Consider the following 25,589-nt stretch of genomic DNA (forward strand, 5'->3'; position numbering starts at 1 on the left):
GCTAATGTTCACATTATCTGCATTTCTAATCTTAGCTATGGTACATGCACATATTTCATGACTGTCTGTACCTGCCCTACAAGAGAGATTTTTTTTTAATCTGAAGGCCTTAAAAATGTAGAAGACCATGAAATCATTCACAAGCCATTCATATAAGATAATGCCCCAGGGCTGTGTTTCTAATAGCAATAAGCTTCTGTAACCTTGGGAAATACAGCAAATACTCTGTGGTTTATATTTTCTAATTTTATAGAAATTATTGTTTGCCTATAGTATCCATTTTTAGATCTAGCCTGATAATCTCTTCACCCCTAGGCCTTTTGGCATGGCTAATCTGGATTCCTTTTTGTTATACTGATGGCTTTTCCTATCCAGTTTCCCATCCCAAACTCTTATGTCTTATCCACCCAGCTGCCAAGAAGAGGTGATGACCTTGTATGTAAATTTCTTTGTATTTAAGAAATTGGACATTATGCCTTATGTACCCCTTTCTTCCCACCATTCTGTTATTCACCTTTTTTCCTGCCTTGGGCTTTGTCAGTTCTTTCTTTCCACACTGCATCTCTGTTAGTTCCAAAAATAGTTCATTCAATTTAGGAAGAACAATTAACTGGAAAGGAAAAAAAAATCTTAAGTACAGGGAGGTATTTCGGCTCCTTTCTCAGGCATGAAGCAATTGGCAATGGTTCTTACTGAGGATTCTTCTCAGCTCTGTAACAAGGGTTCATGGAAAACCTGCAGAGGAACCTTGAAAGGTCAGGCTGAGTTTTTCCAAGGGATCCCTTCCACACTGCCTTTTGGGTCATCCACCCTCTGCCTCAAATAGGACAGTGACTCACTTTATGAAAGACAAGACTATTGAGGCTGCCCTGGAATGTGCGCACATGGCAGCTATGCTGGCTATGACTGCCACACAAATTCTCTCTCTCTCTCTCTCTCTCTCTCTCTCTCTCTCTCTCACTCTCTCTCTGTGTGTGTGTGTGTGTCTGTCTGTCTGTCTGTCTTGTCTCTTTCTCTCTCTCTGTCTCACTCTCTGTCTCTGCCTCTCTGTCTCTGCCTCTCTGTGTCTCTCTTTGTCTCTGTCTGTCTGTCGGCCTGCCTGTCTGTGTGTATGTCTCTCTATCACTCTATCTTTGTGTGTGTCTCTCTCTGTCTCTTTATGGGTGTCTCTGTCTCTCTGTCTCTCTATCTCTGTCTCTCTCTGTCTCTGTCTCTCTCTCTGTCTCTCTCTCTCTCTGTCTCTCTCTCTCTCTCTCTCTCTCTCTCTCTCTCTCTCTCTCTGTCTCTCTTTCTCTCTATCCCTTTCTCACTCCCCTCTCTCCCCAATCTCTCCCTTTCTCTCTCTCTTTGTCTCTGTCTCTCTGTCATTCTCTGCATCTCTGTATCTCTCTCTGTCTCTGTCTCTCTGGTTTGTGAACTTTTCTGAAATATTATTTTGATAATTACGTTGCAATCAATCAATCAATATACATTTATTTAATACCTACTCTGTGTCAGGCACTGTGCTAAGCCCTGAGCTCCCCTTTTGTAATCCTAGGTGTATCTTATTTCAAGAATTTAACAAGCACCATTCTGAGGCATTAATAGGTTTAACCAGAATGGTAAAAGAACCCAATGCACACGCGCGTACGCGCGCGCGAGCACACACACACACACACACACACACACACACACACACACACACATACACATCTCTAAGAAGGGCTTCCATGGAGCAGGAAATCGGTTACATCAGGAGTACCCAGACGCTCCACAGCGATCTCAGGGAATCTAGAATGGTCTGGAATACTCTAGAAAGACATTTTTATTGTGACTTGGAGCCTTGAGATGGACTAAATGTGACCCATGGGTTTCCACTAATGCCAGCCTGGATTGCATCTTCTGAGGAGGCTGCAAGCTTCCTGTACCTCCTTCAATCCTTTTGGCATCCCAACTGACAAACTGATGTGATATGCTGCTTCTAGGAGCGACTTGACAATTTCTACCTGATATTGCTTTATCTAAACATGCTAACTCCACAACTTTTCCTTCACACCTATTCCATCATCCTCTTATAACCATCAACCATCAAAAAGCAGCCTATTGGCTAAGAACAAGCATGTTGGATGTGGCACTTACCTTTTTGTACACAATAGAAGTAGTGGGCTTTATGGTTTGGTTTAGTTTTTTAAATGTTTATTTTGGTTCAAAGTTGACATGATCTATGTAGTGTGGGTTCAGCAACGTCACCTCTACCTTTAGCCTAAGATTTCATGGAAAGCCTGGAAAGAATCCTTGGACTGAAAGTGACTTGTCAAGACAGGTTGGTCAGAATGCTGCCTGCCTGATTAGCATGATGGTCCTCCTGCCCATCTCTTTCCATCAGGAGATACTATGTGCATTGGACTATGAACTTCAGGTATTTAACATAAACAGTAAAATACTTTTGTAGATTCCTGGATTCTACTTCCCCCAATTAATTGTTGCTACATTATAGATTCAAGTATGATATAAAGTCCAGTCATTCTAGCTCTAAAACTACTCAGGAATTTACAGTAATTTAGACTCCAGTTTGGATCTTAAGCCTCCTGGGAAATGGAAAAATAGACATTGTATCAACACCACTTACACCAACCAAAATCTTTCTCCCAGGAAAAATGAAAAATATCCAGTGACTTAGCAATTCCTTCATATATCAGCACTGGGAGTAGTAAATATAGCACAAATGGAAAGCATCCTAGTTCTGGAGTTTGGGGGTCTGGGTTCAAATTTTGGTTTAATTAAGCAACTACCCAATTAATCAACTACCTTATTAAACTCTTTGATTGTTGTTCAGTCGTTTCCAATGTTTATGACCACCACCACCCCCTTGGGGTTTTCTTGGCAAAGATACTTTAATGGTTTGCCATTTCCTTCTCAAGCTTATTTTACAGATGAGGAAACTGAGGCAAACAGGGTTAAGTGACTTGCCCAAAGTCACACAGCTATTATGTATCTAAGGCTGGAATTGATCTCAGAAAGATGTGTCTTCCTGACTCCACACCAGGCACTGTGCCACCTAGCTGCTCCATATTAAGTTCTTATTACATGCCAGGCATTGTGCTAAGCAGTGAATGAAGTTCTGGGGAAAGAAATAAAAAAAGCAAGAAAGCCCCTGCCCTGAAAGAATTTACATTCTAATAGGGGGCACAACACATTTGAAGGAAGGCAGCTAGGGAAAGGTGCTTTGGTCTAAATTGCATACCCGGCTCAATGTCTGATCTTACTTCTCTATGTGGTGGATTATGGGGTACCTTGGAAAGAGTGCCCCTCCTTTAACAGATGAATCAGCTAAACCCTCTTGGGCCACCTACCTACTGTTATGGAAAGAGCGCTGACCCTAGAATTGTGAGAGTTAGGTTCAAATTTACGTCACATTTGGACTCAGGTCTAGCACTATATCCACTCTGCACCACTTGTAATAACAGGTCATATTTAAATATGCAAACTGCTTTACAAATATTATGCCATTTTATCTTTACACCAACCCTGGGAGGTAGGTGCTATTATTATCCACATTTTACAGGTTGTGTTTGTCCTTCATTCTCAAAAAGGACCATGACATCAGGGAAATGATGACATGACTTGCAGTTGACTTGGATTCGAGTGAGGGAAGGGCTGTGCAAGGTCACCAGTCTCACTTTCTCCTCCAGAGCCATCTGGGTTCAGTGACCAGATATTCATCAGGACAACTGGAGACAACCCAGGATGCCTTTTCACATACTCATTTAGAGTGAGATAATACCCATTCAGTGAATTGGCCTCTTTAAGAAATGGAGGCCGAAAGTAGTTAAGTGACTGGCCAAGGGGCACACAGCTGATAACTATCAGAAGTTGGCTTTGAATTCATGTTTTCCAGAATCCTGGTCCCAGTGCTCTGTCCAAGGCACTATCTAGCAACATCTACAGCAACCACCCAATTTTACTTGGAAATCAGCAGATGCTACAAATCAAGGCTTAATTCATTGTTTCGTTTATTGCCCAGACTTAAGAAAGTAATGGATAAATTGTTAATAATGCAGATAAAACTTAAAAGTGTGTGATGGGAAGCAGAGAGCTCATTATGAAACATCAGTAGCACCACCCCTGACAGAACCCCTCACAGGTCTCAATTTCCCCCAGTCTCTGTGCAGACATGGGTTACACTCTGTTTTTCAGGTTGCCATTTCCCAGTGGCATTGTGCCTTCAGCAGACTGTCCCCTCTGTGCTACCATTGCCCCTGTCATTGAACTCTTCTCTACACCATCACCATTACCCCTTACCCCCTATCTCCAGACCAGCTCTGGGATTTTGCTTCCATTGCCACTTTGTTCTCCCCCACCCAAATATTTTCCCACCAGGAGAAAAAATTTCCAGTTATAGCTCTAGCATTCATGATGAATCAATTCTAGAGAAAAGGAATCTATGAACAACAAAATTAAAGGAAAAGAAAAGTGGTAACAGTCAAGGGGAAGAGCTTCATACCCTATGGGCCTCTACTAGGCTAACAGATAGACAGATACAGATAGACAGATAGATACACACATACATGCACACATATATATACACATGTATATATGTATGTATATATAAGCTATATAACATAGACAAGAGTATAGCCTAGTAGTGTGTGTGTATACACACACACAAAATCTCTCTCTATATAGTATATATACTGTACGTGTGTATACATACATACATATGTGTGTATATGTGTATATGTGTATAGGGTATGTGTATATATGTATGCATGTATAGTGCAGCCTGGTAGAGGACCATGAGGTTTGTATGACGCTCTTCCCCTTGACTGTCTATATCTATCTATCTATCTATGATGTATATATACACACATACACATATGTATACATGTGTGACTGTCTTATATATTAGATAGATAGATGGATAGATGGATGCATGGATGGATGGATAGACCGATAGATAGATAGATAGATATGATCTTTATCCTCCATTCAATCCTGAACCACCAAACTCAGGGCCCCATCATCATGGCACCTAGGGATAGGCTTACATGAGGGTAAGATTTTGACATACTTTTTTAACCAGTGGATGTTGCCTCTTCATTGTATCTCCTCTCCTGTCCTCTTCCACTCAGAGGGGAAGGGAAGGAGCAAGGACAAGCAAGGAACAAGCCAGATAAACAGGCACTGAGCTGGATTACAGAAAAGATTAGCTTGAACCAGTGACTAGAGCAACTAATTGATTCCTCCAAGGTCACATAGCTAGTTAGCTGTGGAGGTGGGGCTGAAAAATTAGCTTTTAACCACCATGTCATCACCAAAGAATTTACTGCTTGTTGGGGAAAATCTTGAACACAGGAAATAAGTTGAATAACTAGAAATCTGGGTAACCTGAAGTTTCTACCACCAACCCCACTGTCTCAATGTACTAGGCGTTGTGGGCATGTTCAAGGGGAGAGTGGGAAGGGGCAGGTGGCCCAACTGTTTTCCTTACGTAAAGTCTCTTCCTTCTCCAATCCTTCCTTTGCACAGCTGCTAAAATGATTTTCCTAAAGAGCAGATCTAACCAGATTACTTCTCCAGTCAGTAAATAACAGTGGCTTCCTATTTTTTCAATAAGGGCTCCTAAACTGGAATCCAAAAACATCTTTTCTTTAGTACTTTGAGAAACTGTATTTCAATATAATTTATTTCCTTTGTGATCCTATTGCATTTTATTTTATGTATTTAAAAACAATATTATAACAAGGTATCTATAAGCTTCATCAGACTGCCAAAGGGACCAGTGACTTAGAAAAGGTCAAGAATCTCTAATCTAGGATCAAATACTATTTAACTTTTATCTCATACTTTTAATTTTTTTTCTTCCTTCCTTTCTTTCCTTCTTTCTTTTCCTTTCTGTTTTTTCTCTTTTTCTTGTTCTTTCTTGCTTGTTTGCCTTTTCTTTTCTCTCACCTTCTTTTTCTTTTATTGTTTCTTCCTTCCTTCCTTTCTTACCTCCTTCCTTTCTTCCCTCTGTTTTTCCTTGCTTTCTTTTTTCCTTCCTTCCTCCTTCCCTTCATTCCTCCCTCCCTCCCTTCATTCCTCCCTCCCTCCCTTTCTTTCTTCCTTCTTTCCTCCCTTCCTTACTAACTTTTTTCCTTCCTTCCTCCTTCCCTTCATTCCTCCCTCCCTTCCTTCCTTCTTAACTTCCTTCTTTCCTTACTTTCTTCCTTCTTTCCTTCCTTCCTTCCTTCCTTCCTTCCTTCCTTCCTTCCTTCCTTCCTTCCTTCCTTCTTTCTTTCTTCCCTTCCCTTTTTCCCAGAGCTTAGAGCATCAGAAGTCCTTTGCTCAAAAATACCTTTTACAAAATTTACAAAATTACATAAATTCATTCAACTCACTGAACTCTTAAGAAAGATTCTAAGATTTTCCTTTGATCCTCTGCTTAACTTAGGTTTTGTTAAATATGGTGTTGGCGGGGGGGGGGGGGGGGGGGGGGGGGGGGGGGGAGCCAAGATGGCGGCTGGTAAGCAGGGACAAGCGTTAGCTCCATTCCAAGTCCCTCCAAAAGCCTATAAAAATGGCTCTGAACCAATTCTAGAACGGCAGAACCCACAAAACAGCAGAGGGAAGCAGGGCTCCAGCCCACGACAGCCTGGATGGTCTCCGGGTGAGGTCTATCCCACACGGAGCTGGGAGCTGGGAGCTGGGAGCTGGGAATGGAGTGGAGCAGAGCCCAGCCTGAGCAGCGGGGACCAAAGAGACCAGGAGCCCGGCGGAGGGGGCCCTAGCACCCTGAATCAGTGAGCTGCGTCAGTTACCAGGCTTCTCAACCCACAAACACCAAAGACTGCGGAGAAGGTTAGTGGGAAAAGCTGCGGGAGTAGAAGGAGTTCGCGTTTCAGCTTCCAGCCCCGGGGGCAGTGGAGGTGGGGCAGCTACAGCTGTTGTTGCTTCCGGCTCCAGGTCCACCTGGTGGGAGGAATTAAGTGGCTGATCAGAGCAGGAGTGCACAGCCTGCTGAAGATCTAAGCCCAGTCCGGGTTGGGGGTTCTTGGGGAAGGAACAGTGCTGGTGTGGCAGAGCTGGCACATCCCCCCCAAACGTGGAACATAGAACCCTTTAGTCTACAAGCAGTCATACCCCACTGAAAAACTCAAGGGTCAAGTTAGTTGGTTGGGAATATGGCCAGGCAGTGAAAACACACCCAGATTCAGTCTCAGACTTTGGATTCTTTCTTTGCTGACAAAGAAGACCAAAACATACAGCCAGAAGAAGTCAACAAAGTGCAAGAGCCTACACCAAAAGCCTCCAAGAAAAACATGAACTGGCCACAGGCCATGGAAGAGCTCAAAAAAGATTTGGAAAAGCAAGTTAGAGAAGTAGAGGAAAAATTGGGAAGAGAAATGAGAAGGATGCGAGAAAACCATAAAAAATAAGTCAATGACTTGCTAAAGGAGACCCAAAAAAATACTGAAAAATACACTGAAGAAAACAACACCTTAAAAAACAGACTAACTCAAATGTCAAAAGAGCTCCAAAAAGCCAATGAGGAGAAGAATGCCTTGAAAGGCAGAATTAGCCAAATGGTAAAGGAGGTCCAAAAGACCACTGAAGAAAATGCTACTTTAAAAATTAGATTGGAGCAAGTGGAAGCTAGTGACTTTATGAGAAATCAAGATATTATAAAACAGAACCAAAGGAATGAAAAAATGGAAGACAATGTGAAATATCTCATTGGAAAAACCACTGACCTGGAAAATAGATCCAAGAGAGATAATTTAAAAATTATTGGACTACCTGAAAGCCATGATCAAAAAAAAGAGCCTAGATATCATCTTTCAAGAAATTATCAAGGAGAACTGCCCTGATATTCTAGAGCCACAGGGCACAACAGAAATTGAAAGAATCCACAGATCACCTCCTCAAATAGATCCCAAAAAGAAATCTCCCAGGAATATTGTCGCCAAATTCCAGAGCTCCCAGATCAAGGAGAAAATACTGCAAGCAGCTGAAAGAAACAATTTGAGTATTGTGGAAACCCAATCAGAATAACCCAAGATCTGGCAGCCTCTACATTAAGAGATCAAAGGGCTTGGAATGCGATATTCCAGAGGTCAATGGAGCTAGGATTAAAACCTAGAATCACCTATCCAGCAAAACTGAGTATCATGCTCCAAGGCAAAATATGGATTTTCAATAAAATAGAGGACTTTCAAGCTTTCTCAGTGAAAAGACCAGAACTGAATAGAAAATCTGACTTTCAAACACAAGAATCAAGAGAAGCATGAAAAGGTAATCAAGAAAAAGAACAAGAAAAAGAAATTGCAAGGGACTTACTAAAGGTGAACTGTTTTGTTGACAATCTTACATGGAAAGATGATGTGTATGATTCATGAGACCTCAGTATTAGGGTAGCTGAAGGGAATATGCATATATATATGTTTATGTATATATATATAAGTGAATGTGTATGTATGTATATATCTATGTGTGTGTATATATATGTTTATATATATAGAGAGAGAAACAGAGAGGGAGGGAAAGAGAGAGAGGGAGGGAGAGAGAGAGAGAGAGAGAGAGAGAGAGAGAGAGAGAGAGAGTGCGGACACAGGGTGAGTTGAAGATGAAGGGAAGATATCTAAAAGAAATAAAATGAAATTAAGGGATGAGAGAGGAACATACTGAGAGAGGGAGATAAGGAGAGACAGAATGGGGTGGATTATCTTGAATAAAGGTGGGAAAAGGAAGCAGTTCTGTGGGAGGAGGGGAGAAGGCGGGTGAGGGGGGAATGAGTGAACCTTGCTCTCATCAGATTTGGCCTGATGGGGAATACCATACATACTCAGTTGGGAATCTTACTCCACAGGAAAGAAGAGGGAAGAAGATAAAAAAAAGGGGGGGGATGATGGAGGAGAGGGCTGATGGGGGTGGAGGTCGTCAAAAACAAATACTTTCAAAAGGGGACAGGGTCAAGGGAGAAAATTCAATAAAGGGGGATGGGTTAGGAAGGAGCAAAATATAGTTAGTCTTTCACAACAGTACTGTGGAAGGATTATACATAATGATACACATGTGGCCTATGTTGAATTGGTCGACTTCTTAGGGAGGGTGGGTGGGAAGGGAAGAGGGGAGAGAATTTGGAACTAAAAGTTTTAAAAACAGATGTTCAAAAACAAAAAAAAAAGTTTTTGCATGCAACTAGAAAATAAGATACACAGACAATGGGGTGTAGAAATTTATCTTGCCCTATAAGAAAGGAAGGGAAAAGGGCATGGGAAGGGAGTGGGGTGACAGAGGGGAGGGCTGACTGGGGAACAGGGCAACTAGAATATACGCCATCTTGGAGTAGGGGGGAGGGTAGAAATGGGGAGAAAATTTGTAATTCAAACTCTTGTGAAAATCAATGCTGAAAACTAAATATGTTAAATAAATAAATAAATTTTAAAAAAACTGAAAAAAAAGAAAAATAAATATGGTGTTGGCACAAGTGGCAGATTTGACTTGAGCTTTGAATAACCAACTCAATAGTATCTTTCAAAGTTGGGTAACTTTTTTTTTGCCTCTTCTCCTAGTTATTTAAACCAGCCATGTTAGACTAATCTATTCACCTGTTGGTGAAGTGTGGAAGCCCAGGTTTAAAACTGAGGGTTAGGGGAGGGGGAGGAGGAAATTAAAAAGAGGAGGAAAAGACTGAGTAAGTAGATTTCTGTGGACTTTCAACCTTATTAATGTGTGTTCAACATTTTAAGAGTATTAAAAGGCAAATTTCTAATATTCTAAAGAATTTTCCCTTTGGTTGAACCAGTTGATTTCTGTAGGAATATTGTCATATAATCTAAGCCAAGATTTATTTCTTTAGCTTTCCCAAATCCATTTTTAGTCTAGTCAACTAAGTTATTTAAGGGATGATGTGGAATAGCAGAAAGCACATTAGATTAAGAGTCAAGGGACCTGGATTCAAACTCTAATTCTACTATGGACTACTTGGGTAAGCTTGGAGTTATATCTGAGCCTCAGGTTCTTAATTTGTTAGAGGGAGCTAGATGGATAGAGAGAGAGATCTAGAGTCAGGAAGACTCAAGTTCAAATCTAGCCTTAGATACTTACTAGCTGTGTGACCCTGGACAAGTCTCTTAACCTCTGAGCCAGTTCCCTCATCTGCAAACTGGGAGCAGTAATAGTACCTTCCTTACATGTTTGTTATGAGGATCAAGTGAGATAGTATTTGTTTTTTTTTTGTTTTTTTTTATTTTTATTTATTTTTATTTTTTTTTAATTTAAATTTATTTATTTGACATATTTAGTTTTCAGCATTTATTTTCACAAGAGTTTGAATTACAAATTTTCTCCCCATTTCTACCCTCCCCCCCACTCCAAGATGGCGTATATTCTGGTTGCCCTGTTCCCCAGTCAGCCCTCCCCTCTATCACCCCCCTCCCCTCTCATCTCCTTTTCCCTTCCTTTCTTGTAGGGCAAGATAAATTTCTACGCCCCATTGCCTGTGTATCTTATTTTTTAATTGCATGCAAAAACTTTTTTTTTTTGTTTTTGAACATCTGATTTTAAAACTTTGAGTTCCAAATTCTCTCCCCTCTTCCCTTCCCACCAACCCTCCCTAAGAAGTCGAGCAATTTAACCTAGGCCACATGTGTATCATTATGTATAACCCTTCCATAATACTCATGTTGTGAAAGACTAACTACATTTTGCTCCTTCCCAACCCATCCCGCTTTATTGAATTTTCTCCCTTGACCCTGTCCCCTTTCCAAAGTGTTTGTTTTTGATTACCTTCACCCCCATCTGCCCTCCCCTCCATCATCCCCCCCCTTTTATTTTTTTTTCTTCCTCCCTCTTCTTTCCTGTGGGGTAATATACACAACTGAGTATGTATGGTATTCCCTCCTCAGGCCAAATCTGATGAGCGCAAGGTTCACTCATTCCCCCCTCACCTGCCCTCTCCCCTCCTCCCACAGAACTGCTTCCTCTTGCCACCTTTATGTGAGATAATCCACCCCATTCTATCTCTCCCTATCTCCCTCTCTCAGTATGATGCTCTCTCATCCCTTAATTTCATTTTATTTCTTTTAGATATCTTCCCTTCATCTTCAACTCACCCTGTGTCACACATATATATACACATAGATATATACATACATACACATTCACTTATATATATACATAAACATATATATATATATATGCATATTCCCTTCAGCTACCCTAATACTGAGGTCTCATGAATCATCCATGTCCTCTTTCCATGTAGGAATGTAAACAAAACAGTTCAACTTTAGTAAGTCCCTTGCAATTTCTGTTTCTTGATTACCTTTTCATGCTTCTCTTGATTCTTATGTTTGAAAGTCAAATTTTCTATTCAGTTCTGGTCTTTTCACTGAGAAAGCTTGAAAGTCCTCTATTTTATTGAAAATCCATATTTTGCCTTGGAGCATGTGTAGCCATAATGGCTTTTGTTTTCTTTGAATGGCTCAGCTTGCCTCATTGAGCCTCTGGACACTGTGGCTTGCTCTTCCGGGGCAGGAGGCCCGGGGAGCATGCCGGGAGGCAGACAGCTTCCTGTGTGAGGAGTCATGGGGCTGGCTGAGGGGAGGTGTTAGCTCCAGAACCTGGTCTACCCTAGGGGGAGGGGCCAACTCAAGAACCAATCGGCCCTGGTCATTTGGGCGGAGCTTGATGATGTCAGAAACCCTATAAAAGGGGAGAGGACAGCTTGAAGATTCTCTCTCCTTCTCTTCCTTTTCCGGTTGGAGCCAGCGACAGTTACGACAGTTACATCGTCAGTTACAGTTGCAGCTTCAGTTTCAGAAACAGACACAGCTGAGGCAGGAGCTGCCAGTAGCAGAGCTGATCTACGGGAGGAAGCTGAACAAAGACTTCAGGCCAGTGGGTAATCTTATTACCATCAAGGGGGAAACATGATTTTGCTTTACGCAATCATGTTTCTCTGTAGCCTCCTGGTTACTCTTTCAAGGCGTACTTATTGGGCCTGGAAGATTATGACCAACATATCAAAATGGGGTTGCTGGTTCATGGGTTGGTTACTGTTGAGCCTAAATAAATGTTTTGATTCTTCTGCCTTCTACTTTGAGAGTTTCTTCTATCCGGCGATTCCGAACCTTTCAGACATGTTTATGATCCTCTTTGAGATTATAAACTCTGCCCTCCTGATACATTTGGCGTCACGAACAGGATCGCTAGGTATAAGATCTCTATTTAGAAGCAGAACAATTCCAGAGGAGGAGATAAATATCCCAGGATGGGAGGATCCATTTTATTCCTCCCTAGCAAAAGAATTGGCTAAAAAAGCTGGACCCTGTGAAAACTGGGAACCAAGGCTACGGAGAGGAGATCCTAGGGATTTGGAAAAGTGTTTACGAGAAGTTGGGATTCAGTCAGGGGCATCACTATCTAGGCAAAGCTGGATAGTGTTATCAGCCTACCGGCTAGTATACGAAAGATTGAGATTAAGTGAAAGACATAGGGGCACTCCTACCCCACAGGAAGAAGAGGAATCTCAGATAGCAGGAGACCAAACTGACTCAAATGAGAACTTTTCTATTAATGTGGCTAAGAGCAACAGGAGACCAAAAAAGCCCAGAGTGCATTTCAACCCAGCCCAGAAAGAGCCGGCTGAGGCACAAAACACTACTGGGGTTCAGGATGTGCCTCACACAGAGAATAGGAGATGGTTAAATGATCAGACAAGGGCTCGACCCATACAAAGGAGGAAGACAGAAACCCGAGGTGAAGATTCAGTTACAAGGGAAATTCAGGAAGATTTCTCACCGCAAGAGGTCACAGATATTTTGAGTAGATTCAGCCAAAGAATAGGAGAACCATTGATATCTTGGATGGTAAGACTCAGTGATCAAGGGGCCGGTGGAATATCAGTAGATGGGACAGACTGCATGAGATTCATAGGTATCAGCCATGATCCTCTAGTTCAACAAGCTTTTAGGGAACATCATCAGCAAGGAGATGGTGATAGCAAGACTACTCTGTTGGCATTAGCCGCTGTGGGATGCAATAAGAGATATGATACTGATTCTATGTGGCCCACTGAGCACAGACCCTGGTATTCACTTAGAGATTGTATCATGAGACTAAAGGAGGAGGTAATGAAGACTGCCATTATGATAGGAACTGCAGACAAATATTACAATGATCCAATGGGACTGTCTCATAGGAATTTAATAATTAGGACAGCTCCCCCTGCTTATAAACAACTAATTTTGAATTTATTGCTTGGAGAAGTAGGGAGCCGTCTTACAACAGTGATAAATAAGATTTTACAGTTATATGACTTAGGTGACTGGGGAAGGGATAGATCTCCTCGAGAGAGAAGAGTGTATAACCAGCAAACTTGGCGCCAAAGGAGAGTAACAAGGAAAGAAATGTTTACTACTTTATTGAGAGCAGGGGTAGGTTTTGAAATGATAGATGGAATTCCAACCAATGAATTATACAGAATGTATAGAGGACTTGATAACACGAGAGATAGGGAAATAAGAACTGCTCCTGCAAGCCTACAAGCCACTCAGACTGAAGGTGACCTTGTGTGATTAACTGATTTTATTTGAAGAATTATAGTCCATACTTGTCTATTCTTTTTGTCCTTTGTTTTGGCTAACCTTGTTGCTAGTTTTGTTTCCTTCAGGCTTAAGCACCCTGCACTTTCCGGTGACTGCCTAAGCATGTAGCATTCTTGGAATTCCTGCCAGCTTGTTAAAGAAATGACCTCTGGAATGGGACTTTTTGGGGGCAGGGCCATCTCTACATCCAATTTCAGCATGAAGAAGCTATGGAAAATGAGACCTTCACCCCTCACCCCAAGATTTTGAGCCCCAATCGTTCAAGGGGGGTGGAAATGATGATAGTGTTCTGTTTACTTATTTTGTGTTATCCTTGCTGTGTTGTTTTATTGTTATGATATTATTGATCCTATGTAATGGATACAAGAATTTAGGGGTGGACATTTGAATTATTAATAATTATTTTGGGGATGATTGATTGAAGAGATTATTTTGCTGGGATCTAGGGGTGGATCGCATTTGAATCGTTAACCAATGTTTGGGAATGTCACTGAATGATATGTTTTGCTTTATAATGAATGATATGTTTTAGTTTCCTTTGTAATTGGATCACAATGTATGTTCTAGGATACATGGCTGATTAGATTATGTATCCTATAACAAGGGGTGGAGTGTAGCCATAATGGCTTTTGTTTTCTTTGAATGGCTCAGCTTGCCTCATTGAGCCTCTGGACACTGTGGCTTGCTCTTCCGGGGCAGGAGGCCCGGGGAGCATGCCGGGAGGCAGACAGCTTCCTGTGTGAGGAGTCATGGGGCTGGCTGAGGGGAGGTGTTAGCTCCAGAACCTGGTCTACCCTAGGGGGAGGGGCCAACTCAAGAACCAATCGGCCCTGGTCATTTGGGCGGAGCTTGATGATGTCAGAAACCCTATAAAAGGGGAGAGGACAGCTTGAAGATTCTCTCTCCTTCTCTTCCTTTTCCGGTTGGAGCCAGCGACAGTTACGACAGTTACATCGTCAGTTACAGTTGCAGCTTCAGTTTCAGAAACAGACACAGCTGAGGCAGGAGCTGCCAGTAGCAGAGCTGATCTACGGGAGGAAGCTGAACAAAGACTTCAGGCCAGTGGGTAATCTTATTACCATCAAGGGGGAAACATGATTTTGCTTTACGCAATCATGTTTCTCTGTAGCCTCCTGGTTACTCTTTCAAGGCGTACTTATTGGGCCTGGAAGATTATGACCAACATATCAAAATGGGGTTGCTGGTTCATGGGTTGGTTACTGTTGAGCCTAAATAAATGTTTTGATTCTTCTGCCTTCTACTTTGAGAGTTTCTTCTATCCGGCGATTCCGAACCTTTCAGACATGTTTATGATCCTCTTTGAGATTATAAACTCTGCCCTCCTGATACAGCATGATACTCAGTTTTGCTGGGTAGGTGATTCTAGGTTTTAATCCTAGCTCCATTGACCTCCGGAATATCGCATTCCAAGCCCTTCGATCTCTTAATGTAGAAGCTGCCAGATCCTGGGTTATTCTGATTGGGTTTCCACAATACTCAAATTGTTTCTTTCTGGCTGCTTGCAGTATTTTCTCCTTGATCTGGGAGCTCTGGAATTTGGCGACAATATTCCTAGGAGATTTCTTTTGGGGATCTATTTGAGGAGGCGATCGATGGATTCTTTCAATTTCTATTTTGCCCCGTGGCTCTAGAATATCAGGGCAGTTCTCCTTCATAATTTCTTGAAAGATGATATCTAGGCTCTTTTTTTGATCATGGCTTTCAGGTAGTCCAATAATTTTTAAATTATCTCTCCTGGATCTATTTTCCAGGTCAGAGGTTTTTCCAAGGAGATATTTCACATTGTCTTCCATTTTTTCATTCCTTTGGTTCTGTTTTATAATATCCTGGTTTCTCATAAAGTCACTAGCTTCCACTTGCTCCAATCTAATTTTTAAAGTAGTATTTTCTTCAGTGGTCTTTTGGACCTCCTTTTCCATTTGGCTAATTCTGCCTTTCAAGGTATTCTTCTCCTCATTGGCTTTTTGGAGCTCTTTTGCCATTTGAGTTAATCTGTTTTTTAAGGTGTTGTTTTCTTCAGTGTATTTTTCAGTATTTTTTTGGGTCTCCTTTAGCAAGTCATTGACTTGTTTTTCATGGTTTTCTCAAATCCTTCTCATTTCTCTTCCCAATTTTTCCTCTACTTCTCTAACTTGCTTTTCCAAATCCTTTTTGAGCTCTTCCATGGCCTGGGACCAGTTCATGTTTTTCTTGGAGGTTTCTGTTGTAGGCTCTTTGACTTTATTAATTTCTTCTGTCTGTATGTTTTGGTCTTCTTTGTCAGCAAAGAAAGAATGCAGAGTCTGAGACTGAATCTCGGTGCGTTTTCGCTGCCTGGCCATAATCCCAGCCAACTAACTTGACCTTTGAGTTTTTCAGTGGGGTATGACTGCTTGTAGACTACAGAGTTCTATGTTCCACGTTTGGGGGGGAGGTGCCAGCTCTGCCGCACCAGCACTGCTCCTTCCCCAAGGACCCCCAACCCGAACTGGGCTCAGATCTTCTGCAGGCTGTGTACCCCTGCTCTGATCCGCCACTTAATTCCTTCCACCAGGTGGGCCTGGAGCCGGAAGCAGCAGCAGCTGTAGCTGCCCCACCTCCACTGCCCCCGGGGCTGGAAGCCGAACCGCGAACTCCTTCCACTCCCGCAGCTTTTCCCACTAACCTTCTCAGCAGTCTTTGGTGTTTGTGGGTTGAGAAGTCTCGTAACTGCCGCAGCTCACTGAATCAGGGCGCTAGGGCCCCCTCCGCCCGGCTTCTGGTCTGGATGGTCCAAGTCACTCAGGCTGAGCTCTGCTCCACTCCGTTCCCAGCTCCCAGCTCCGTGTGGGATAGACCTCACCCAGAGACCATCCAGGCTGTCCTGGGCTGGAGCCCGGCTTCCCTCTGCTGTTCTGTGGGTTCTGCCATTCTAGAATTGGTTCAGAGCCATTTTTTATAGGTTTTTGGAGGGGCTCGGCAGGGAGCTCAGGCTGGTCCCTGCTTTCCAGCCGCCATCTTGGCTCCGCCCCAAGTGAGATAGTATTTGTAAAGTGCTTTGCAAACTTTAAAATGCTGTATAAATGCTAACTGTGATTGTTGTGATAATATCTATGTCTTTACAGATTATATGTATGTATATGTATGTGTATATGCATGTATGTATATGTATATGTGTATCTATATACACACATGCATACATATATACATAGACATACATATAATACATATGTATGTATATACATACAATACATATGTATGTATATACATACATGTATACATGTTTCTGTGAAAGGTCTGGTTTCAGGTCCTCCACTTTGGTACAGCTACATTTAGCATTAGTCTTTATTTTTTTTTTCATTAGACCATAAACTCATTATTCTCCTTCATTTTCATTTTTCTAACTAACACACATCAAATTTAATATTAACCAAGATTCATTGTTCAAAACCAGTCAGAACCAGTTGCGCCATTCATTATATTCTCCTCTCAATGAAGCCTGGAAATTCATTCCCAAGATTTCAGGCACAGTGTTAACATTTATTGCATTTATTGAATCTGCTTATGCCAAAACTTCAAGCATGTCATGATATAGATTCAGTGAAACTGGATCAATAGGATAGTCTAGCTCGCTGTAAAGTGAGAATAGTAATACCTTCCCTACCAACCTTAGAGGGCTGTGAGGTTTAGCTGACCAGAGAGAAATGAAAAGTACATTGCAAAGCACGAGGTGCCATATAAATTCAGGACATTTGGTTTATCTACTCCAGTACGGCTTTTAACCCCGTGGTAGGAGTTCAAAGCACACTTACTCGTGTGGATAAATTAGATCAGAAGCCTCCAAAACGAAGGCTGGGCTTTCCTTAGAGGACAGGTGTCCTATGGCCTTATACCAGGGAGAAATATATTTAACCCCAAGGGGTGCGTGTGTGTGTGTGTGTGTGTGTGTGTGTGTGTGTGTGTGTGTGTGTGTGCCAGAGAAAGAGAGACAGAGAGACAGACAGAGACAGAGACAGAGAGAGATCAGCAGGTGGGAAGATAAGCTACATCCCAGGGTGTGCTGTTGGACAGATTATTGAGTTAAATCTACATTATTAACACTTTTTCATCACTTTCTTAAGTCTTTAGACAATCGAGGAAACAATAAATCAAGACCTGATCTGTAGTTTTCCTGTATCCAAGGTGTAAATGCTCACACTGAAAACTTAACAATCAACTGTGATAAGCTGGTAAGAGCTGGCACCAGCACACAACTGGTTGCATCCCACCCCCATCTGTCAGTCAATAAGCTTTTATTAAACACTTACTATGGTTCAGGCATTTTGATAAGGGACAGGGATACAAATAATATTAAGGGGGGCACCAAAACATGGTTCCTGTCCTCAAGAAGATCACATTAAAATCTTTCTGAACTGCAGAGTTCCTCTCCAACACAACCTACCCTTATCTCCCAACACTCTATCATTCTACCTTCTCCTCCACTCCTAAATCTGTTATGCACACTATTATCTTCCTGCCTTCTGAGTTGGTGTCAGTCATCCAGAGCTCCCAGGCACCCATAGTAACTATCATTCAAGTGCCATTGAGAAAATCTGCCCTCTATTCCTAGCCCCAAGTTCACCTCCCAGTTTTGACCTGTGCCCTTCACAGGGGTGCTCTTCCCTGGGAAGTGGTGAACCCTGCCTTCTTCCTTTTATTCTGGGTGAGGCAGAGTGAGTCATGCTGAAGAGCAAACAAGGATAGGTAGTGGTTTGTATTTCAGATATGATTATATTATCTTTCCACCCCAAACCTTCCAAATTTTCCTATTACTGTGAAGGGTACCACCATACTTCTGCTCACAATCACAGTGTCATCTGTGATTGTGGTGACTCAAGTCCTAACATTCCTTCACCCTACATATGTAACTGAGTTGCCAAATCATGTTGTTTCTGTCTCTCCATCTCTCACACCTGTCCCTTTCTTTCTACTAAGATAGCCGCCACTTTCAGTTCAGGTCCTTGTTACCTTGGTCTCCCTGCCTCCGTTCTCTGCTTTCCATTCCACTCTGCACAATCCCTGCTGAAATGATTTTCCCAAATTGCACATCTGACCTGTCACTCCCCTACTCAACCAACTGCAGTGGCTTTCAATTTTACTCTAGGAACAAATGTCATTTTGCCTTTATCTCCTCATTTTTAATTTCTATTTTTATATTTTATATGAATAATTATTAATGCAGTAGCACATGTATTTACCATAAATATAGGTAATATCCCTCTATAGCATTGGCAGGTTGTATCCCCAAAGGGTGACTGCTTTCTTTTTCAGAGTTCTACTAGTAATTCTGTTGGGTGACATTCCTTAACTGGTGAGCCTGAACTGGCATCCTTCCCTTTCACAATCAGTCGATAGTTTAATTAGCTTTTTAGAAAAAAAAAAGGCATTTACTCAAATGGCATAGCAGAAGTAGAAGTTGCAAAGCATTTCTCCCAAAACCTTTGGCGGACTTCCAGAAACACACACAGAATCCATGGGGTGAAGGGTGGGCATGAACTTAAAATACAATGTTAGTGCAGCATGGGGCAGGGAACACACGTGGCTAAAGCACCTCCCTCTATTAGATCTGTAAGGCCTCGATGTCTTGTTTATCCAGAGAATCCTCACAAAGTTTGCTGGGAGGCATTGTGTCAGCGATGGATGACTTGCTTTGCTACCCCAGTGGGTTGGCTCCTCGAAGGACACAGCATCTAAGCTGGATGGGTCGATCTACTGCTTGGCTGCAGAACTGTTCCCTCCTCAAGCTCAGCTGCTGCAAGCCCAGGCTGGATAGGCTGCCCTGCTATGTAACTGCTGTCAGACTAGACCTGGCAGGTTACTCAGCCCCTGGGCTCATCATCTAGCAAAGGGTCTTTGCTCCATAAGTTGATCTGGACTTCATGGGTTTGGTCTTCACTGGTCAGCTTCAGTCTTCACCACCTTCAGCCTCTGGCTAGGCCAGGTGTCATTGCATTCTCTGCATCTAGTGTTATTGTGCTTTTTTTCCCTAGTACTTAGCACGGTACCTGGCACATAGAAGACACTTAACGAACAGTGATTGATTGATTGGAATGCCACAGTACTTTTTCAGCAAGGGCAATGACACTTGCCCTAGTATTGTCAGAGCCTCTCCCTATTCTGAGGTTTTTCACTTCTAGGTAAGAGGTGGGAGAGGTCTCAGTTCTGCTGTTGGGCAATCATTTCTGGTTCAGAGAAAGTTCCCTCATTGAGGGACCTTATATTGAGGTATAGAGTGACCAGCCAGTTACACTTCTCAGATTACTGTGGGGAACTTAGGCAGATGAGAGCCTGGGTCCAAAGGTGTGGAGGTAACCTCTACCCTACTTGAACTGAACTTGAACTTGAACTGAAAGTTCATTGTCTTTGCAGCCATTTTCACATACAGAAAAATCTAAACCTTTTCTAAGGTGTGAAAAGTTTCTCTTACATTTGAAAGGCCTTCTCTTTTACATTCAAATGTTTCTGATTTTTCCCCTTCTGACCTAAAACTTTGCTATGTTTAAAAGGGCACAACTTCACATCAGTGATAGGAATACTCGGTCAAAAAAGTTTGGTGGTCACTGTGGTAGATATTAGTACTTGAAAAAGAGTAAGAAATAGCACCGCTTATTTTTTATACAACAGTCTTATCATACATGTAACAGTTACTCAAGGAATTGGATGAACTTGGAAGAGCCACAGGTATTTAGCAACTGCCAAAGTCTGTCTATTAATAATTAATGTTGTCAGATGCTTTTTTAAAAGATCAACCAAATGAATGCCAGGAGTGGGTAGCCAGGAGATAGGAGAACAAAGGTGTAACCTTTCTTTCTTCCTTCCTTCCTTCCCTGTCTTTCTTTCTTTCATTCATTCATTCTTTCTTCCTTCCTTCCTTCCTTCCTCTCTTTACTTTTTCTAGTTCAGGGCTGCATCCCTCAGGGAGAGACCTCACCCTAACTCTTTTTTGAAGGGGGAAGGCAGGGCAATTGGGGTTAAGTGACTTGCCTGAGGTCACACAGCTAGTGTGTCAAGTGTCTGAGGTAGGATTTGAACTCAGGTCCTCCTGACTCAAGGGCCGGTGCTCTACTCACTGCGCCACCTAGCTGTCCCAACCTCACCCTAACTTATGGTGACCATTTGATATCTTCCCAAATATTCATCTCTGAAAGCTAGATCCTGCCTAAGCAATAGACTAATAATTATCTGGAATTCATGGATTGCTAGTATTTTTAAATGTTGTGTTTCTCCTGTTGGCCTATACAAATTGAATGGCTGGGGGAAAGGTTTGAAAACAATCTATACCTTCATGAGAGGTCATGTTCATTGTCTCTGCTGGCTTTTTTGTATGCAAATCAAGTGCTTGTCCAAATCAGCCTTTTTTGTGAGGTGTCATAAGAGAAAGAGGTTCATTCTCTCCTAGGTCTGAATGAGGTCTGAATAGGAAATAACTTAATATCTCATTGTCTCTGTAACTTACCCTTTACAATTTGAAAAATTGCTAAAGTCTGAAAAAGCCACACTTTACAATATAGAAAGTAATTTGGGAGCGCACCAGCAGGTGGGGGAGTTCAGGAAGGATCTCTATAGGTTTTAGAAGTTTTGTAAAGTTAACATTCTAAAAGGTGGAGATGAGCAAGGAGTGTATTGACGTCATTGGGGATAGTTTGTACAAAAGCACAGATACAGAATCTTGTGTAAGAGAAAATACCAGTTTGGCTAGACCATATAGTGTGTGAAGACAGCTAATGTGTAATATGTATAGAAAGGTAGAAGATATCCAGATTTGGGGGAGCTTTAAATGCCTAATAAAGGAGTTGGAATTTTATCTGAGAGACAATAGAAAAGCATCAAAGGGATTTGAACAAAGATAACAGAGCTGTAATTTATACATATAGATTTGGCAGTTGTATAGAGATTAGATTGAAGAGGAGAAAAAAGGTTGGGAGTGGGAGACCAATTAGGAGAGCATTGTAATAGTCCTTTATAAGAGGTGTTGAGGATCTGAACCACAACAGAGTGGCTATAGGGTGAGTAGAGAGAAGACGAAAGTTGTGAGATATTGTGAGGATGGAATTGGTAAAATCTGACAGCCAGGTAGAAATGTTGAGTAAGGGAAAGTGAAGATAAAGGCTGACTCCAAGCTTGCAAACTTGGGTGACTAAAATATGATGGTATCCTCAATGGAAAAAGGGAAGCTTAGGAGGAGGTTCGAGAGAGGTTAGAGTTCCAGCATGTGGATGTTCAGCTGCCTATGGAAGAGAATATCTAGTTGATGACATGTGACTGGGGCTCAGGAGAGGTACTAGGGGTTGATGTAGTAAGTGCAATAACCAAACTCCTTCCTCCATGCAAGTTAGACTCTTTTTGTCCTTAAAAGGGATTGAGATTACTTCAATAGATGAAGAAACTCTTTGACAAAGCACAACACAAATTTATGGTAAAAAAAACCAAACAAACAAAAACCCTACGAAGTATAGGCATAGAGGAATCTTGTTTAACATCATAAAAACTATTTAAAATCCAAAGCAAATGTCATATGCAGTGGAAATGCTAGAAGCTTACCCCAAAACCCAGGAATAAAGCAAAGATGCTTATTGCAATTTGATAGAGTTCCGGAAATTGTAACAATAGTTACACAACAAGAGGAAAAAAAAGACATTTAAAGACATAAAGATAGGTAAAGATGAAATAAAACTATCCCTATTTGGTGAAGGCACTTAAAAAATCCTAGGGAAGGGGAAAGGAATGGAATTAGCATTTACTAAGCACTTACTAGCAGTCTCAGTTTCTCTTCCACTCGGAAGTGTTGAGTTACTTAGGCAGTTCTATATTATTCCACATCAAAGCATATTTACCGCTAAAATCAATGATTTCAAAATCACTGGGCTCTGTGCTGAGTCATTTTTACAAACATTATCCCATTTGATCTTCACAACAACCCTTTGAAGTAAATATTATTATCTCCATTTTACGGTTGAGAAAGTAAAGCAGACAGAGGTTAAGTGACATGCTTAGGGTCACATAGCTAGTAAGTATCTGAGGCTGATGTTGAACTTAGGTCTTTCTAACTTCAGACGTAGTACTCTATCCACTGTACCACCTGGCTGCCAGCAGAGATATTAATTGATACATTAGCTTCAGCATAGCTTCTGGCTACAAAATAAACCTTCAGAAAACTAACTCCTTTTCTTTTTTTATTATATTTTATTTTTTCAATCATCAAAAATTTACCTCCCTTCCCACTCCCTTCCCCAGTGAGAATGGGGGTAGGGAATACTATTTCAAATATGAATAGTCAAGCAAAATAAATTTCTGCATTGACCTTGTTCAAATATATCTACATTTGCACATGTAAATATGTGCATATATGTATACATGCATATATATATGTATACATGTGTGTATATATGTGTCTCCTTCTGCACTCTGTGTCCTTCACCTCTCTATTAGGAAGTGAGTAACATATTTGTCCTTTGGAATTATGATTCATTTACTCTAATCAAAGTTCATAAGCAGAGATCCGGATCAGGATTCCCAATTCTTTCAAGGTCATTTGCCTTTACCATATTATTGTCATTGCATAAAGTGTTCCCTGGTTCTGGTCACTTCATTTATCTAGGTATCAATTCATACATGTCTCTCCAGGTTTCTTCATCCCCTTCATTATTTCTTATATAGCACACTAGCATTCCATAATTTTTACCTAACATAACTTGTTCAGCCATTCCCCAATTTATGGCCACCCCATCAGAGTTTCCATCTTTGCTACCTCAAAGAGAGTTAGAAATGTGTTTGTACATCCTTGGAGTTAGTTTTGCTTAGGACTGACCCCTCCTTAGTCTTGTGGTTGCTGTTCAGTTGTGTCCAATTCTTCGGACCCCTTGGACGACACTGTCCATGGGGTTTTCTTGGCAAAGATACTGGAGTAGTTTGCTATTTCCTTCTCCAGTGGATTAAAGCAAACAGAAGTTAAGTGACTTGTGCAGGGTCATATAACTAGTGAGTATCTGAGGCTGGATTTGAACTCAGGTCTTTCTGACTCCAGGCCCAGTGATCTATCCACTGAGCCATCTAAATCATTCCCTAATAGATAAATAGTCAAATATTATGAATAAAAAAATTCTCATAAAATTTTTGTAAATTATTAACAACCATGGCAAAATCTTTCAAGTCACTAAGAATAAAAGAAATGCAAATCCAAACAACCCTAAGATTTTATGTAACACCCTGCAAGTTGGTAAAGATGACAAAAATGGAAATATTCAATTTTGAAATGGATAGTATTCCATATAATAATAACAAAACATGAAAAACACTAAAAGAAAGGGAAATCCCAATCTGAATAACTACAAAATACATAAAATATCTAGGGATTAGTCTCCCTAGGTGCAGAAAATACATGGATTGAATTTTAAAATTGAATTGTAAAATGTTCTTGAATTGTAAAATGTTCCTTAAAGAAAGAAATAACAACTTAGATAGCTAGAGAAATATTTAGTGTTCATGGCTAGGCCATGACAATATTATAAAAATAACAATGCTAAAAATTATACTTTTAATGCTATAACAATAAAATTACCAAGGGCATACTTTATAGAACTTAGTAAAAAATTCATTTGGAAAAACAAAAAATGTAAAATATCAAGGGAAATGATTTTAAAAAGTAAGGATGAGGGAATATTATAAACCAGCAGTCATCAAAACCATCTGGTTATGGTTAAATAATAGAGAGATAGATCAATGGAACAGACTAGCCAAGAGAGATTTGGAAACAACAGGATCAGTAACCCAATGTTTGATAAAGTAGAATATAGAAATTGCTTAGGAAAGAACAGCTTATTTGTTTTTGTTTTGTTTTAATGCTGGGAAAACTGGAAAGCAGTCTGGCAGAAATTAGACTTAGATCAATACCTATTATATCATATTCCATAACACATCCTAAATGGATACATGACCTTAACATTAGAGATCATACTATAAAAAAATGGAAGAGAAACAGACAGCCCAGCATGGACCCCCATTGCCTTCCTTTTAGCCTTGTATGTTGAGCCCCAGTCTGGCAGAGTATTCTCCAGTAGGGATGGGTGGCCAAGTAGTCAGTGTCTGAAGCATCCTAAGCCTGAGCCCTCACCCCACAAGGCCAGGCAAGGTGGGAACTAAAGTGGAGCTCCCCAAGGGGCTCAGAAAATCCGTGTGGTTCAAGAGCCAATTCCAGTGGTTCATGAACCTTTAAGCCTCAGCCAACAACAGTGCTAAACCTACTCGCTATGAACATATAGCTAACTATTACACATATACACTCCTCATTGCTTCTACTTTGGTGGGTAGTGCCCTTCTCCATCAATTATCAGATGACTATTGGGAAAAGATCACAGCATGGATTTATAGAATGGGCCTATGTGCCCTCTTACCCTTTTGGCAGTGTTTCGTATTGTTTCACGGAAAGAGAGTCACTGAGGGACAATGGAGCATTGTTTTTATGTGTGTGATGATCTATTTCTTCACTGAAGCCTACTATGCACCATGGTTAAATCTCCATAAACTTGGACCCCTGGCAACTCATATGCATTGGTTAACCTGGCTCATGGCAGCTGGTGGAACCATTTATGCATTTCTCTACTACGAAAAGTATAAGAGGTTGATCTCTTTTTCTATTTAACAATGGAATTTTCTCCTACCTTGGTAGTAATATCAATGCTGTGGCATGATCAGGTAAATCATACTTATAACTTCAGTCAACTCATGTATATTTTCATGAACACATGGGAATAATGCAGTTTCCACTGAAGGCATGTTTTTCTCCTACCACTTTAAAAACTAAAAAGAAAATAACTCTGATGGGCTGCAAGAAGTTGCCTGAGAAGGCTTAATTTATTGTTTGGGGGTCCTTTTCTTCAAAAGTGATAGCATCATTCCATTTGCCTACGCCATCTGGCACCTTTTGTGGCCACAGCAGCAGCAGCAGCACATTATTATGCCATTTGGAAATACCTTTACCAAAGTTCTACAGACATTCTCTGA

The 25,589-nt window shown here is 41.2% G+C and overlaps 1 pseudogene; it reads left to right on the forward strand.

The window, feature by feature from the left end:
- Positions 1-25,589, forward strand: part of LOC118846728 — a 119,713-nt pseudogene extending 94,124 nt beyond the window's left edge.

The sequence above is a fragment of the Trichosurus vulpecula genome, chromosome 4 (genome assembly GCF_011100635.1).
Source record: "Trichosurus vulpecula isolate mTriVul1 chromosome 4, mTriVul1.pri, whole genome shotgun sequence".
NCBI classification, from domain to species: domain Eukaryota; kingdom Metazoa; phylum Chordata; class Mammalia; order Diprotodontia; family Phalangeridae; genus Trichosurus; species Trichosurus vulpecula.